The sequence below is a fragment of the Lissotriton helveticus genome, chromosome 1_1 (genome assembly GCF_964261635.1).
Source record: "Lissotriton helveticus chromosome 1_1, aLisHel1.1, whole genome shotgun sequence".
NCBI lineage: Eukaryota > Metazoa > Chordata > Amphibia > Caudata > Salamandridae > Lissotriton > Lissotriton helveticus.
Genome location: NC_136057.1, coordinates 368378086 through 368396622, shown reverse-complemented (window position 1 = coordinate 368396622; position 18537 = coordinate 368378086). Strand labels below are relative to the sequence as shown.

At 45.8% G+C, this 18537-nt stretch overlaps 1 protein-coding gene across 4 annotated transcripts in view; it reads left to right on the top strand.

Moving 5' to 3' along the window:
• ADIPOR2 (adiponectin receptor 2) overlaps nt 1–18537 on the top strand; it is a 496680-nt gene that overhangs the window by 126736 nt on the left and 351407 nt on the right. Inside the window, exon 1 of one of the 4 annotated variants that reach the window (XM_078673676.1) lies at nt 3917–4242. The exons of 2 other annotated variants lie outside the window; for them this stretch is intronic. The gene's annotated coding sequence lies outside the window, so the exon portion shown is untranslated. Of the gene's footprint in view, nt 1–3916; nt 4243–17153; nt 17413–18537 lie in introns of those variants that run through there. One more of the 4 variants, XM_078673673.1, reaches the window with a different exon arrangement.

Here is an 18537-nt window from a genome sequence, read left to right as displayed (position 1 = left end):
ATGACATTAGTTCTGTTTCGAAGGTAGGACGCTATCCAGTCTAAAGCAGGTACCTCTATGCTGACTTCATAGAGTCTTTGTTTCAGAGTGTCATGGTCAACCATGTCAAAGGCAACTGAGAGGTCCAAGAGGAGTAGCGCAGCAACCCCGTTGTGGTCAACTGTATTCTTCAGGTCATCCCAGATGGCAAGGAGGGCAGATTCCGTGCCTCTTCCCGGACGGAATCCTGTTTGGAAGTCTGAAAGTATGTCATTCTCTTCAATGAATTGTGACATCTGGGCGAATGCTGCTCTTTCTATCAGTTTGCCCAGGAACGGTCCATTTGTAATGGGTCTGTAGTTGTCAGGGTTCAGCGGGTCCAAGTTTGTTTTCTTCAGTAAAGGGCGTATGTATGACTTTTTGAGTTCTTCTGGAAATATTCCAGTAGTTAAGGAATCGTTGATGATTCTGGCAGCAGAGGTTGTTAAGAGTTGTTTTGAAAGTTTGTGGCGGACAGGGGTTAGAAGGGCTGCTGGCAGGCCTGTTTGCTTTGACCAGGTCCATCAATTCATTGTGTGAGATCTGTTGGAAGGAACGGAGAGGCTTGATTAGAGCATTCTTGGATTGTTGTTTTGTACAAGAGTTAGTGCCGGTGCTTTGTTTCTGTTTTAAGTACGATTCCAATGTATCTGCTTTGTCCGTCCGTATAATGATTTGCCAGTTTGTCTGGGAAATCTTGAGTAACGGGATGAGTTCCTTTTAGGCAATTTGGTCTGCGAAATTCATTGAGTATTTTATAGAATTCTTTATTTGCACATTTAGCGTTTGAAATCTGTCTAAATAGTACCTTTTCTTAGCTTTTTTGATAGCCGACTTGTATAATCTGTTAATTTTCTGTAGGTGAAGTTTGTCTTGTTTGGTGTTTGTTTTGAGCCAGGTACGTTGCAGCTTTCTAATTTGGTATTTTATGCCTTTTATTTCTATGTTTCTCCAAGCCGCTTTTTTCTTATGTTCTGTTGTGTGGTTTTGAGTGGTATCAGGATGTCAAAAGCTTCCTGTAGCCACTCATATAGATGTTGAACAGAATGTATGCTTTCCAGATTTGTACTGGATGTTAGTTATGTTTCCAAGTGTTCCAAATTGAGTTTGTTCCACGGCCGATAGGTGGATGGATGTAAGGTGGTTTTAGGTGAGTCGCTTCGTGTTATTTTATGTTGGACGGCAAGCAAGTGGTGGTCTGACCATGTGACTGGAGTTATAGTTTGAAAGGTAACTAGTTCAGCATTAGCAAAAATGACATCTAGGATATGTCCAGTGGTGTGTGTCGGATTGTGGACAATCTGATGCAGGTTCAATGCATCTAGGCCGGTGATTATAGTTTTTGGATGGGTCATATTGGGTTTATCAAACCAAATGTTAAGGTCACCCAGAACGCATAGGTTGGAGTGTATTGTTATCAAGTTTGAAACTGTGTCTAGAAGTGCGTCTGGGAATGTTGCCTTGCTAGGTGGAGGTCTGTAAATGAGCAGGAAGTTACAGGAGGAAGACGGTGTAGGATTGCATCTTGTTAGAAGAGCCTCACAATTCTTTATGGAGATGTTGTCAATTTTAGTGATATGTATTGTTTGCCTGAATCCAACAGCTAGACCACCTCATTTTTTGGCTATACGATTTTGGGTGATTATTTGATAGCCTAGAGGAAGGGCTACATGCAGGACTGGAGCCATGATTCGGTTATGAATAGTAAGTCTGGTTTTGCATCGGCGAGAAGGTCGTAAATGTGATGCTTGTTTTGAGAGAGGGATGGAGAATTTATTAGTAGACAGTTTAGTGAGTGGCCTTTGGTGATAGTGGGACTTTGTTTGGTAGAAGAGTGATCAGTATTGTGTGGGTTTGTAGCAGGTGTGGTTTTAGTGCTGGTATTAGCTTTATTAGGATAGCAATTGTGTAGCTCTTCTGTATCGTGTTCCTTCTCCAGCAAGCTAAGAAGGCATTTTGATGGGTCTGCATGTGTATGTGTATGTGTTGGAGATGGTGTTTGAGAGTGAGTTGGAGTGCTGTGTTGCTTTTGTGGTGTAACATTGTTGTGAAGTAGACATGGGGAAGCAAAGTTCCCTCGATGGCCTGGAGACTCTTTTGCATCGCCAGCAATGTAGAATCTAGTCTGGGCGGGCCCTTCCCATCGGCCTCAGAGTCAGCGTGCAATTATATGAGCACCAGTTACATTACAGAAGATCCAATTCATTTTTATTTTAGGCCATGCGCAATTAAGTTATTTTCCCAGAATCGCAGGATACAGAGGTGAGGCCAGGACTCGAACTTATTTCCATAGTTCCACATTCGGCAGCTCTGACCCTAACATTACAATATCTAAATTGTCAGCTCTGGGAAAGGTGCTTCCAGCAAGGTTTATGCAAAAATACAACCCACTCCCCTCCACCAAGGCCTGAGACACAGTAGCTGAGGTGCCAATGAGAGGCCCTCAGCAAGGCCATTCACTTACTCACCCCAACCCAGCCATCTGTAGCCTCAGGGTGCAGGCCAGGCAGGGGAGGGGTGAAGAAAAGCACAGAGCTGTTGCTGCTCCCGGGGAGCCTAGGTGATAATTGCACCCACGCAACCAGAGCCACGCCCACCAGCTAGTCTTGTGGGTCGTGTGAGTAATCTCTAACCCGCGTGGCTCCCAGAAGCAGTGGAAATGCAGGCCCACTGATGCTAGCCCAATGAAAGTCCTGTGCCGACCGTCCCCAGGATAATCCACAGAGATGAGACCGATTTGTCTTTAACGCTTGTCCACACACCTGCAGTGGGACAAGAAAAGAGAAAAAACAGCTTCAGGAATCCTCCCTGCTCTTCCTATACCCAGATCAGCTAGGAGGCAGCCAGGAAGCTGGAGCACACTCCTGGCGCTCTTTCCGGCCTGGAAATCAGCACTGCCCCAAAATCCAGCTGTTCCCCTATGCGGTGCCTGCAGGGAGACAAAAAGAACAATACTCCACGGCGCTTCTCGCCGACCCGAAAAAACAGCTGATGCAGCCCTCCGCTGGTTCCTGATATGGACCTGCAGCAAAGACAAAGAAAAAGAAATCGATCGAGGCCACCGACTGAGGCCCGGACCTGTGATTGAAGCTGCAGTCTGGCTGGGGAGCGGTGAAAAGAGAATGTCCGCCTTGCTCTCCAGCCTTTTAGAGTCCAGCGTCGGACAAGCCAGTTCAGACCGGCCTGCCTAACGTCGCACGATCGCGCGACCCGGAAGCACTTGTAAGTACTTCCGATACCCGATGGCCAATGATTTGCAGGCCCTGGGAGGCAGAGGGCGCCACTTCACCATTGTGCGCGACGCGCCCCACCTCCCCGGATGCGGGGGACCCGGCATGACCGCTGTACTGGCGGATTGCCCGAGTCTGTGCCTGCCTACCAATTGCTGCTCCAGGGGAGCCGAGGTGATAATTGTCCACAGCTGGGGAGTGAGACATTGCTTCTGGGCGTCTATGCAGGCCCCACGGGAGGCCAAGATAAAATCAGCAGCAGACAGAACAATATTCGACTAGCGACCCTGCTGTAAGCAGCCCCCTGAGAGCCTCCTTGTTCATGATGCTGCCCCCCACCCTCCTCCCCAACAGTGGCCTGGTGTGGAAGACAGTAAGGCTCTGTGGACCAGTTGACAAAAACCGTCCCACTGGTGACCCTTAGCCCTTCTGCCAATGACTGCCCGGCTTCCCAATGCGATGTTGCGATGGACTTAAAGACACGCCCACAAAATAAACATTCCTGTCTCCAATGAACTCTAGCTTGATGGCCTTCTGAAGGAAAAGGAGAATTGAAGAGAAGCAAGACTAAAATGTATTAGTGCGGTATGAAATGAAAGCGGCGGCGGCAGCCGGATCCGTAGGTTCGGGGTGTGGCCGCCGGGCACGGTCCAACGGGCTCGCCTACTTTTAATGAAAGTCAGAAGCTCGCAGAGACGGTCAGGGTGTGTCTGTTCCTCCTGCCCATTTCTTAGAAAGGTTTGTCAGGAGTGCCTGACGCATGCTTAGCGTTGCACAACATCTGGTTCCAGGGAGGTCGGTGCCACGGAAGCCCCATGATGTTTGAGGCGAAAGGCTGCTAATGAGTAGCGGTGCTTGTATGAGGAGGCTGAGGGCATCAGACACGCAGGAAGAGGGTGCTTAGATAAAAGCTCCTGCACTCGGTGTAGCAGGATTCTATCCGCCATTGCTTAACTCTATTGGAAGAGAGCATCGTCATTCTTCTCTTACGAAAGTGAGTATTGGCGCTTTCACTCTCTGCGTTTATCCCGTGCTGGCTTGTTGTGTTTTGTCTTTCTGTCATGTAACGTTGGTGCTTTCAGATCGCTTATGGCAGTGCAGTAAAATAGATATGTGGCTAGAAATATGCCATCTCCACGAAGCAGCTCCTTTCTGAGGTGTACTTTAAGCGAACATATAGCAGGTGTTCAGTTTTCTGTGACATTCTATTGCATTAAGTTTGAATAATATCACACGGCGCCTTCCGCCGCTCACGACCTGTTGGTGTTCATGTTACTTCATTGTTCATTCAGCGGCGGCGGATAGCTGCTCACGGCCTCTGGATGCCGTGTGGAAAGCTCCACGGAGCAGGTTCATCGTGTTCAGCATGTTTATGGTCCGCCTACCACACAGCATTGGGACCAGCACCTCGGAGGCGATCTGTTGACATGCGCGCCTGCTAAGAACAGGACGGGACAAGACGCACACCTTATTTTGTTGGTGGGGGGCGGAGATAGACGTTTTGCTGAAGCCGACCTTCTAATCACTAGATCGTAATCGACCTTTCCTTCATTTTAAACCCTTGGATCACGTTACCGTACTTCGCTAGGTTGTAGGTGCAGAATGAACGGCGAATAGCTCACTGAGCATTCCAAGGGATAGGACCTTTGTTCCACCAGCAGAAATGGCGCCTTTAGCAATGCACACATAGTTCCTTCTCGGTTCGTTACCGAGGACAAGCAAGAAAACTTTCGAAGCTCCGACCGATTCGCGTAAGGAATGCCAACCCACCTGGCCTTCATTCAGGAAGACGATAAAACATAGCTCAGCAACCTGCAGACTCTAACATGATCCTGACTCTCAAAAAAACACCACTGACAAATCCGTCAGCATGTAGATAGATCTACTGAATCCAGCCCACAAGCCGCACCAAACTGCCACCTTTGCCTTATAGCAGCAAGGACTCCCAGAAGATTCTTCCAGGAGACCTCTGAGCTACCTGATTCTCCACACCGAGACGATTGAAAGGAACAGCACGACTACTCTGTGTCTCTCTTGCGCGGCTCTGGCTCATTAGCACGCCTGCTGACAGCAACAGGTTCAACAATACTGTGTGACAGAATCTCAGCAACCCCTCAGGCATAGAACACACTTCAACCACACCTTCCCGCCTAACATCCGGGTCCACCTGTGTGTGTTCCGGGTAGTTTCGAGTGCTTCCCTGACGGCAGCGCTGCGCTCTACACATGTAGGATAACTAACGCGGCCGCTTGGAATTCGGTTGTCATTATGTATTTCTTTTACGTAATAATCTCACAAGGACTGTTTGCAAAATATAATACTTACCGAATTGTGTCCACACACTCAAACGATCTGATTTTTTATGCCGCTCAGTGGTACTCCGGGCATTGTCCCTGGAGGATGAAAGGCGGAGTCAGCCTGCTGGGATTTGACTTTGTGACTATTGATGATCTTGTGACATGCACTCGCGAGGCAGACGTGTCCGACAACACATGCTGATAGCGATGCATGCATGGACAGGTTGAGGATTTCGCAGGAAGTGAAATATAAGGGGCTCTCGCTTCAGGAATGACACTGTCTTATGGTTCGGGTGTTTTCGGTGTGAATCTCAAGGCACACTTTTTCTTGATGTGAAACTCGGGTGCCCAAACCGTGCCCCCCCCCCCCGAGCATGCCTTTTTAGGTCTCGCCCTGGAACAGGGACGGAGACTTATAGTCGGCTGATGCCGGGGAATGAGGGACACAAAACTGGCACGATTTTTAGCAGTCGGATTTGGCTGCGCGAACGCGCACGTTCCGTCCTGCGCCGCCCTCCCAGCCTACTGCGCATGCGCCGCCCTCCCAGCCTACCGCGCATGCATGCATGCACACAGACACACACACACACACACACACACACACACGTCGCAGACAGACACTCGCTCACACACACACCCCCTCCCCCACAGTCACACACACGCACTCCAAGACACATACACACACGCACGCACACACATACACACACATACACAGGCCGCCCCCCCCCGCGCCTACATGCTCCTCTCCCTCCGCCCGCCCGCCGCTCAGCAACGCACTCACCGGCTTCCTCTCCTCAGCTGCAAGGCCCGGCAGCAGGACTCTTCTTCCCTCCTTCGGCACCGGGGCGCAGGGTAGGCTCCTGCCTGCTCCGGTGCTCCCTGCTCCCAACACGGCTCCAATCGCGGCTCTTCCGTGGGAGGCGGGGTAGGCTCCCGCCCTCCTACTTCCTGTTTCCGGGTGTCGCGCCGGCCTGCCTGACTTCCTGGTCGCAGGCCGGCAGAGTAACGAGGATGTTTTGCGGTATGTATTTATTTATTTAATTATGCATTTTTATATAGCGCAGACTTTACCCGAAGGCGGTATTTATTTATTTATGTATTTATGCATTTTTATATAGCGCGGACTTTACCCGAAGGCGGTAATGCTTGCCTTAGCGTAATGGTGTTCCTTCTTAATTTATTGGTGGTGTCCCTGTTAGAATTATTCCCACTTTTAGTCTAGCAATGCTTGGCATGATGTTGGCATCTTTGGCATTATTGAGCCCATCCCTGGTATAATGGGACCACAACGTATTGTGGGCATTCTTGACCCAATTGTGCTTCTCTTCACCAGCGGTGATGGTCATCCCTGGCATGCGATGGGTGTTCATGGAATTGGATGTTGATATGTAGACATGTAAAGCCAGACTCTGTCCATGGGGCAGTAATATTCATGAGTACTTGATGACATGGAGATCAAAGATACAACTAAAACTGAAAAGCCATTATTTTGAGAGACTGTCATATTTGTTTTTGGGAATCAGAAATATTTATTAAAATGAAATGCTTGTAATAACAAGCCAATGCATGATTACCAGCTGTGATCGTGTTTTCAAAATGTTTGTAAAGTTGATATTAAAGTGATAATTCATGCTAATTTCTGTAGTCTTATTTACATCTTGTTTACAATTATACTATACTACTAATGTATGTTTACTAGCCATAACTGTACTGTTATATGTTACATTTTAATTACAGTGTTTGCCTTTTACAATCATTTTCTTACAAACTACCTCGTAAAACAAAAATATTTATGGCTAAAATATTTTGCACTGTTTGCACAATATATTTGTGATGTTTACACTTACCTATTTGAAATTAAAATGTACAAATGGACATTTAGTCAATTACCATTAAAAAGTTTAACTTTTTTGCTAAGATATTCTTGTAATCTTTTATGCAAACAAATTTAAATACTGCATAAATAATTTTAACAACAAATACTTTATATGTAGCTTTTTATGTACATAAGAAAACTATAGCATAAAGCAAAAAACATTGCCATTTACAATAATAATAGCTCAAACTTAAATAATGCGAGACCTATTGCATTGCAAATGCTTGTTATAAGATACGCTGCATGCCTTCAAGGCCACTATATGACGTATCTGGCAAACTCATGAGTTAGGAGACGCTGAGAGACTGGCCACGGGAGCAAGAGGAGCCGCCACTGCAGTGACACACTAGAATTTCGCATACCACGCATTTGAAGGGTGTTTACTCTCTTTCTGTTTGGCCGAGAAGCATGCAGTAAAACCAGAAGTGAATTTGTATTTCGGAGGGTAAAGGCAGCTTTTCAAGCTATTGTACAATTAAAAAAAAAAAATGCTGAACCCTCTTATTGCTAGTGATCTGCTGTCTTTGCAGAGAGTGCGCAGATGTGCTTATTATTTGAAGGGTGATGCTCTATAAAAACTTTGCATAAATATTCTGTTGTGTGGTTAGGATGTTGCTGAGCATTGCATTGTTCTCTCAAAATTGCAATTCCGTTTTTTTCAGAAGACAACATCATTAACTATATGACGTGCTCATCCAAGTGTCTAGATTCTGTTACACCAATATTTTGTAAAAATAACAGAATTTTGTGTTTCGAAGTGTGCCTTAGATTTCAGAGAATCATCTAAAAATAAAAAAAGTTAAACTTCCATCTCTCTGGTGCAGTTTTCCTGGTCTAAAATTCTGTGATGATCATCAGTGGTTCTCGCTGTGATGCATCTTCGTGGTGGAGTCAGATTCTTGAATCGAGTCTGATGACCTCAGGGGTGTTCTCCGATTGGGCAGTAAGAGGATACTGGGTGTGCTAGTACCACCTCGCTGTGGTTTCTTCCTTTCATCTGATGACTGAGGTCACGTGGTCACAGCTTGTTCATTGACATTCAGTCTAATCTTACGACTCCGTGACCCTCCCCGATATGTACGCCGGTATCCTCTCCTGTACGTAGAGTAGTTAGAGCTTGTAGGAAGCAAGCTGCCAAATGGGGGAATAGGAAACCTAAAAAAGCTGGGTCTACATCTATTAGTACTGGGGGAGTAATTGACACCTCAACCCAGGCTGACTTGTCTAATTTGAATTCTGATCAAATTGATTTAGTGGCTAGTATTATTGAATCTAAATTAGAAACTATGATTAAACCTCTTGTGGCAAAATTAGATGAGGTAACAAAGGAAGTAACTAGATTGGGTGGCCTTTTGAACTCCCATTTAACTCAGACTAAAGTAAATCAGAGTGTAAAGGCTGGCAATAATGTAAATAAGGAAGCTGTTGTATCTCGCAATGGGGGAACAGGCTGACTCATATTGCACTTACTGCACCAGTCAGCTAATCGCCCCCTTTACCGGCTATTATTTGCCAACCATCTGTACAAGTTACTCAACCACCCCTTACGACCCCTAGTAACCAACCTACCATAACAGGGAGAAACAATGAAGGGAGGAGCACAGTAAAGAAAAAATGCTCAGTCAATCTTCCACCAGATTGCGCACCCTACATAGTCGTACTTACAAATATACCTGAGGGGGATTCCTATCTTAATGAGTCGAGGCCGGAAACCCATGACTCCTTGAAAAATAAATGTTTATCATGGCTGAATAGGAATTGTGGGTTTCCTTTTGCATTTTCAAACGATATTATATCGACCTGTAGAGTCAGTTGGATAGGAAACTCTAGGAAAAATGGTAGGGGGGACTGCATCATTGTTAACTTTAAGCATCCGCAGCATGTTGCTACGGTTCTGCTTAGAGCGGCCTCCCTATCAACTGCTGATAACATTGTATGTGCACGCCCTCTTGGTTTCTTTTATAATCATCTCAATATTGTCACACATTTTAATACTGACCAGCCCAAGCCATTTCAACCTCTACCTATACGCTGCTTTGTTACCCCTCCTCCTCAATTTGGAATTCAACCATCAAATAGTCAGGACCCATATTGTTATAGGTTGTCCAGGGACTATAACCAATTTGATCTACCTCTCCCACTGGCCAATCGATATGCCCCTCTAGCTTCTTTGGAGGAAAATGATTGACAGCCAATTGATCTAAGGACTAATGTACAGCCTCCATATCCTATAGCTAGAAGTATGACTTGGAACATCGCTGGTATTAAGGCTAAAGTAGGGAATGACATCTGGACTAATTCACTAAAAACCTATGCCATTATAGCATTTCAAGAGACTTGGGACCAGACAAACCGTTTTTCCCTGGATGGGTATAGACACTTTTTTATTCCTGCGACATGTAGTGTGGCTGGTAGAGCTAAGGGAGGTTTACTAAGCCTGTTTAAACTTGATTTAAATGGCACACTAACCCAGCGTAACTCAGGTTCTCAGAATTGTTTAATTGTTGAGTTATCATACTCTGATACCCCTAAGATTTTATTTATTCATTTTTATAATTCATGTGCCAATGAATGTACCGGGATTAATCTGGACTCATTGGAGAAATTCCTGTCAGTCTATAGTACAAATGTGAATACTTTTGAATTAATATTTTTAGGGGATTTTAATATCCATCCCTGTAACCAACCGTGTGCCAGTAATGAAATAGAAGGTCCACCATATTCCTCATCTATGCACTTTGAACATTCTAAGAGGGGGGGAAGCACTTGAACATTTTCTGGCAAGATGGAACCTTTATGAGTTTGGTTGCGGGGAAAGTGGCCCTAGGTACCCAACTTTTAAAGGGACAGACGAAAGCACTATCATTGATTACATTTTTATGTCTTCTTTTATGTTATGTAAGGTATTAAGGTATAAGACGGAGGTATCGGTCTTCAGTGACCACAACCCAGTGTCAATAATAATCCACATTTGTATAGCGCACAATCACCCGTTAGGGTCTCTAGGCGCTGGGGGCCGTCGGGAAGATTAAGCAAGCTATTGCCCAGAGTCGCATGGTGCTGGGCTAACCTGCCGCCGGAGCCGGGGATCGAACCCTGATCCCCAGATTCCAATAGAGATAAAGTCTGTGGACTCATTAACTCTGAAATCTGTAACTCACAAGGGTGGGCTAAGCGTGGCTGTAAAAGTTCAAGGACGCAGGCTAAAATGGTCAAACATAGTCCTGAAACTTTTTTGCAGGAAGTTTTAGATAACGTTGAGGACGATGTGGCCATATGCCTTGAGAAACAGGCCCATAATACAGAGGTGGTCATTGCCTTTGATAATATCTTTAGACAATTTAAGTTATGTTATGTTATGTTATATTTGTTTTTATATAGCGCACGGCTACTCAAAAAGAGTGTCCCGGCGCTTTAATAATGAGACCTACGATGAAATAACACAACACAGTAATAAAAACAGAGTGGAAGACACAATAAAAGAAAAAAAAAAACCTTACATGCTGGCCCTAGACAGAGGACAAACTATGGCAAAAGATGGTTTGACAAAAAATGCTCTAGGGGCACACAGAGTTTTACTTACGGCCCTGAAAGCGACCCCTAAGGATAAAGCGCAAATAGCTATCTTAAGATCTGCTTATAAGAACGCAATCTTAGAGAGGAAAAATGAGTTGAAAGATGAGGCCTGGTCACAATTACTTGCCCCTGAGACCCTTAGAGATAGTGGGCTGTTCTGGAAAATTATAAATCAACCGTTATTCTCGGGAGAGGACAATACCCCCCTTGAGTCTAACATTCCAGACGAGGGCTGGATAACTCATTTTGAGGAAATATACTCTATCCCTGGCCCCCAAAATCATCGAATGGCTAATACCCTTGTTAGATCTGAAGGGTGTCAAGTGATTTTTGAGGCCGAAGAGATTGAAAGGGCTATTGAGCTGACACTAAAAAATAAGGCTCCAGGCCCCGACGGGGTCCCTGCGGATGTTTTTAAGTGTTCCCCAAAATTGTGGTCTAAGATCCTGTGTAGTGTTTTTAACGCTTTTAATCATAATAACATACCGGTCTCATGGAAAAAATCCATCATTATACCAGTCTTTAAGAAGGGAGATAGGCAGGACCCCTCTTGTTATCGACCTATCTCTCTAATAGACTCCTCGGTCAAAATTTTAGGGCGGGTAATCTTGCACAAAATTACAGACTGGGTTAATGAAAGAGGGCTCCTGTCTAATCTACAATATGGGTTTAGAACAAAAAGGAGTACATTAGACCAATGCCTTAACTTGCAAATGGTATTGGACAAATATACCAAGGTCAAAGTATTTGGGGTTCATGGACCTCTCTTCAACATTTGACCTTGTAAACAGGGCCAAGTTATGGCAAATTTTAATTAACATGGGTCTTGATCGGGCCCTAGTCGACCTTCTGGCAGACTTACATTCTGGCCTCCTGGCCTCCGTCAGGGTTACCGCTGAGAGCGATGTACTAGTCATTTTAACTCGGAAAGGGGGGTCAGGCAAGGGTGTATCCTGGCCCCGCTTCTTTTTACGGTATATATAAATGCCCTAGAACCTGCACTAAAGGAGGCTACCCTTGACATACAGTTGCCTGTTAAGATGAATGGACGTGCATACGTAGGCTCCTATTTCTGGAAGTGTCAGTCAAATAACATCATTGTGTCTCCTAATTGGTTTGAGGCCATGGTGTCCCATAGCTGTGTTGTGCGCCCTATGTAGGGGCAAAGTTAATGGACCTCCCCTATATCTACGACTTGCAGCATACGCAACTGAAACCCTTATACAAATGATCTGTGGACCCATGAACCCTCTCTCCAATTCCTCGATCTCTTGCAGCCCTACATGTCTTGAAGTTAAGATGCTTTCTAGTTCTACCGCATAGCCGTTGGTGGCGTAAAGACAAGGTGTCCTTTACTTCAGTGTGATCCTGCTCGTCCCTAGTGTAATTTCATCACACTGCACTACTGATCGAACACAGATGTGCCCATTCGTTCTGTTACATGGTTGTCAACTCATGAAGAGGTCTAGGGTAAGGGGGACCAAAATCTTAATTGTCTCAGTTATCTGATAAGCAGTTAAATGCAAACCTGTTGCACAGCTTGGTCAGGGACCGCATAACGTCTGTCATCTTGGATACTGGTAAGCATTGGTATCAATGATATCTGTGAGTCCAGGCAGAAGAAATACCAATAGAAACTGCCAGAACTGTTGAGCACGATAAATCAGTAGGGGAGTGAAGAATTAGAAAGAGACATCAATAGGCGAGGCAGGCAAAGGGCTTCTTTCTGCTGAGTGTGTTGTATAAGAGGCTATTCCAAAAGCACATGTGGAATGAAGTAACGTATGCGTGGGCTCTCAAACTCATCTGCAGTGCAGATGGGTGAACACAGGGAACATAGGCGAGTGCTGCTCTTGTACCTTCATCTGCTTCTGGGGATATAGCATGCCTTAGGTTCTGGTCCTGCCTGCCTTCTGTCCATACTAGAAACCCTTGGAGCAATGTTTGCAAAGAGTGGCCCAAGGGTTTCTAGCGACTGTTCTGTGCACGCCGTACCCCAGTTTGCCAAAATACACTTTGAGTCTTTGTGAGTTTTTGAAGCCGCTAGCTAACCACAGCATCGGATTTCCCAGATGCCTGCACAGCCCTTGCATTAGGATAAGCTGCAGTTGGAACTATGGCGAGAGGAAAACTGATATTTGGTGAGGGATGGGCAAGCTAAGCATTTTGGTGGGATGCCAATAGCTGCCATCTACATTGTTTTCCCCCTGTGTAGCTGTGAGGCATTGTAGTTTAACAATGCAACTGGCCTTTCACGATAGCACACTACCTGACTGCTACTCTCTATTCACCTTCCCAATTCTAACCCTGGGTCACGTCCTTTCACATACATAGTGAAATGTTTCCTCCTGAAACTTGAGTCCAACATATCCTTTTTTAAGCGGGCATCTGTTAACCTATATTTACATAGACTGCAAGATACTGTAGGCTTAAACTGCACCATTTTATCAATTGCTATATCCGAGTTGTTGATCTTCAGTAATACTTGAAATTGTGTAGACTACTGCTCATAAAATGAAGTGGTCACAATGAACATGCATGCCTGATTTCATAATTAGATTCATTTTTCAGTCGATATAGTGATGAATGTTGTAGACCAGAGCAAAATAAGTGAACCAAGAATTAAGTCTTGCAGCACCACTATCCTTTTCAATCGAAATTAACAGACTAACATGTTCACTTCTCAAATTCCATATTAAACTATACTAATATACTACCCAAATAACTGAATAACATATCCACTACTCAAATTACTTCATTTTTTTTTACTATACTAATTTTCAACAGTAATCCTTTATAGGTTCTGGAGTGGCTTGCTACTCGCCAGAAAAGCGATTCAACACCCATCCAGGGGTAACAAGTGCTATATGAATGCAAATCTTTCTTCCCCTTTTATCCCTCCACTATCCTTCTCACTCCAAGTAACTGACTAATATCCACCACTGAAATTACTTCATTTTTCACCATATGAATTCACCACTAATCCTTTGTAGGCTTCCTGAATAGTGTGCGTCAACAAGCGCTAAATAAATACAAACCTTTGTCCTCCTCTATCCTTCTGCTGTCATCACAAATCAAATAACTGTCTACTATCCACCGCTTAAAATGTACTTGCATGTTTCACTATACTAGTTCAACACTAATCCTCTATGGGTCCCGGAATAGCGTGCTACTCGCCGAAAAAGCGCTTCGACCCCTCGGCAGGGTTAGTAAGCGCTATATAAATGCAATTACAATACAATACAATACCAGAACCTATTTACCCCGTTCATTTAACAATGAATTCTTAGTTATGCCACTGTCTCTGCCCTGGAAACTACTCTTGTGTAGTGCTACTGTCTCCTACCTCCTTGTCCCTCCAACAGAAACACAAATATCTAATGTCCTGTCTCTTTTTGTCCTTAGGTCCCTGCTCCAGGTGAGAAAAAAAGTGTCTGCTACTTTGATAGGAGAGTGGTGATAAGTAGGGAGGAGCCTGGCAGGTTTTTATTCAGACTGACCTGCTGCAGTGTGCTTTCCTTCAGTTCCCCAACCAGGATCAGAGTAGAAGAGACCGCTAGTGACTAATCAGCTACAGTGCGGCCCCCGCACCCACCGCCGAGACCACCACCCCTACGACCTCCACCCGCACCAGTCGCCTGACCGCCTGGTCCACCGTTAGCGACGAAGATACCATCAAAACCATGAACTCCATCCACTCCGGATCCCCATCCGACCCTTGCCCTCAGCACGTTTTCAACAAAGCTAGCACAACCATCGCGCCTCACCTCCGGAAAACAATCAACATCTCCTTCAAGACAGCAACCTCCCGGAAAGCTGGAAGCACGCCGAGATCAACGCCCTACTGAAGAAACCCAAGGCAGACCCCAAGGACCTCGAGAACTTCCGGCCCAACTCCCTGCTCCCGTTCCCGGCAAAAGTGACAGAGAAGATTGTCAACAAACAGCTAACCTGCTACCTCGAAAACAACAACATCCTGGACCCTTCCCAATCCGGTTTCCGCAGCAACCACAGCACCAAGACCGCCCTCATCGCCGCCACCGACAACATCCGGATTCTGATGGACAAAGGAGAAACAGCGGCCCTCATCCTCCTGGACCTATCAGCAGCCTTCGACACGGTCTGCCACCGCACCTTATCAGCACACCTCCATGACGCCGGAATCCAAGAGAAGGCCCTGGCCTGGACCACATCCTTCCTCTCCGGCAGAACCCAGAGCGTCCGCCTCCCACTCTTCCGCTCAAAAACCACATAGATCATCTGCGGCGTCCCACAGGGATCCTCCCTCAGCCCGACGCTGTTCAATATCTACATGGCACTGCTCGCCCACGTCGCACGACAACATAACCTCAACATCATCTCCCACGCCGACGACACCCAGCTGATCATATCCCTCACCGCCAAAGCCAACCTCCACAGAGGAATGAAGGCCGTCGCCGACTGTATGAAGGACAGCAGACTGAAGCTGAATTCAGACAAGACGGAGGTCCTCATCCTCGGACCCACCCCATCAGCCTGGGACGACTCCTGGTGGCCCACATCGCTAGGCACAGCCCCGGAACCCACTGACCACGCACTCAACCTGGGGTTCATCCTCGACTCCGCCCTCTCCATGACCAAGCAAGTCATCGCCGTCTCTGCGTCCTGCTTCAGCACCCTCCGTATGCTCCGCAGGATCTTCAAATGGATCCCTCCCGACATGAGAGAGACCGTCACCCAGGCCCTCATCACCAGCAGACTCGACTACGGGAACGCCCTCTACTCAGGCACAACAACCAAGCTCCTGAGATGACTACAATGAATCCAGAACGCCTCTGCACGACTGATCCTCGACATCCCCCGACGCAGCCACATCACCCCATCTGAGAGGCCTACACTGGCTCCCCGTCAACAAGAGGATAACCTTCAAACTCCTCATCCACGCACACAAAGCACTACACAACACCGGACCTACATACCTCAACAACCGACTCAGCTTCCACACCCCCACCCGCAGCCTCTGCTCTGCCAACCTCGCCACAGTTCCTCGCATCCGGAATACCACCGCCGGCGGCAGATCCTTCTCCTACCTCGCCGCCAAGACCTGGAACGCTCTCCCTACCAGCCTACGACAGACCCAGGACCTGCTGGCCTTCAGAAGACTTCTCAAGACCTGGCTCTTCGATCAGTAGCAGCCTCCTCCCCCCCCCCCCCCCAGCACATTGAGACCCTCACGGGTATGTACCGCGCTTTAGAAATGTAGTGATTGATTGATTGATTCCTTCCGTTCCTAAGGCGACCTGGCCGAGGCCCCCCTATATGGTGATTTAGAAGACAGTGGAAATCCGAAGTCCACTGCTGTGATGTCACGGTAGTACATCTTTAGCGATATAACTAGTGCATGGCCTTTAGGAACAACATAAGTTCTAAACAGAACAGACGATAAATGGCAAAATAAATATTCAAATTACAAAAAGGTCTCAGACTAGAGCATTTCTAGTATAGAAGTGGAGACGTAGTCAGACTATAAGTGGTGTCTTAGGGCTTAGCACCAGACAGGTCAATAAGCTCACTAGGCAGACCTAACTGACCTGACATCCTCTCAGTACACATGTTTATAGCTAAGACTAGAAAGCATCTCATCGCTGGTCACTTGCCCGGACATAGTAAATCATAAGGCGCACGAATGCAGCAGAGCGTAAAATATGATGCTTAAAGTGTCCTGCCCATCAGTCATATCACGTAGTCTCCATCGGCTGGCAGCACCATGGGGAAATAAAATGTGATTGCAGGAGCATCAAGGCAAAGCCACACATCATCAGGTCTCGACCATTAGCTGCTCATCACTTGCAATTTTTCTATTGCCTCTTTTGAGCTGTTTGTAAAAAAAAAAGCAGGGGTCCTTCTGGCTCCTGGACCTTTTTTGGCAACACTGAGTAGTGGGATGTTCATTGTGACGCTTTCATTCCGAGTTCAAACAGCATAACTCGTCTCTTCATTGTAAGGACAGGCTTCTACCCAGAGGTTTCTGTTCCTCTATCACGTGTCGAGGGTTTGATATTGCTGACACATCTGTAAAGCATGAAATGTTATGTATTCCTTTTGGCTTTGGTTTATCGCCTTTATTTCCTTGCTCTGGACTTTGTACTTATTGCAGCAGTTTTATCTTCTCGTGCCACCCTGTAACCCTGGTACCGTGATGGAAATGTTGAACTCTGGCGTCTATAAGAGGGCTTGTGACATTCACAGCACGCGTTCACACTCACTGGGCCGCCTGCTTTTAGCTCCGATAGCAAGTAACCCGCAGAGTGACTAGCTGTGTCCTCCATTCCACATCTGTGAAGGCTCGCCTCCTGTCCTCACTGTCCCCAGGTTCCCAAAGCGGTCATCGGTTGAAAAGACCAGTTCTGAAGCACCAGCAGATCTGAGCTCGAAGGTGGGTGCTATTTCCTGAATTTCTTTGTGGGACTTCCAAGTTATGGTGCTACCACGTTAGAATTTCAGAAGCTGACTGAAAGGGTCACTCTGAGAACAAAGGTGTAATTAGGGCTTTGCAGAAGGCTAGGGTATGGGTGACCTGATGAGTGAGGGGCAGTGCTCAGGTAGGTTACGGTTCGGCTAAGTCGAAGGGCTGCAGGTGAGGGTTACAGTAAGAATTGAGCTCTGAGATGGAGCCTCAGAGAATGGGCACTGTTCTGAGATTAGAATTTGAGGCTGGAATTCACCCCAATAGCGACCAGGCTTCACAGGTGAGCATTGGGCACACAGATTTAGATGGTTATGAGGGGGTGGCGCTTAGAATTAGGGGATGGTCTGTATGTTACTGTTAAGGTATTTCACATGGGTAGATATTTCCAAAAATAAAAAGTGTCGGACTTTTAGATTTCAAGGGAAACATACTCTACAAAGAACAATAGTATATTGTGAATTAAAAATTCTAGTTTCAGACCTTTAGCTTCCCAGTTGAACATTTTTAACTTTCAGCTTGGATTCAGAAGAGAGATTTGTGGTGATGGTGGGAGAGTTTTCTAGAGTGAGGTGAAGTGTTTTTTTTTCTTAAACTTGAATAAATGTCCCTGTGGACATCCTTCTTGGTGCAAAAAATGATTAGATATTTCATGTTCTAATTTAATTTGTTTACGTCCATGGCCTCTGGTGCTTCCGTTTCCATGCGTTTGAGTTTATTTTTGATGAACCGTACTTTACATCTGTTTTCTTTTCAAGCCCCATTTTGGACTCGTCGGTGTTAATGACTCTCTTTTTCTGTTGAAAAAGAATACTAGTATAATGGAATAAATCCAATCTTATTACCTTAGCTGATATCTTTTATGTCTTAATTTTGGATATATCAAATGTTATTCTTACACATGACAAATGGATTTTGCTCCTTTTCCCCTTGGATGATTTTCCTTGTGAATATCTCTACGATACTTTTTTTCTTTATGTTCTACCAGTTTTCCTTATTTTGTACTTTTTTCTGTGCTTTTTGTTTTATTTTCCTCAATCATTTTAGTTTGATAGGCTGATGGGTTTACAATCGAAGATACAGTTTACTGTAATG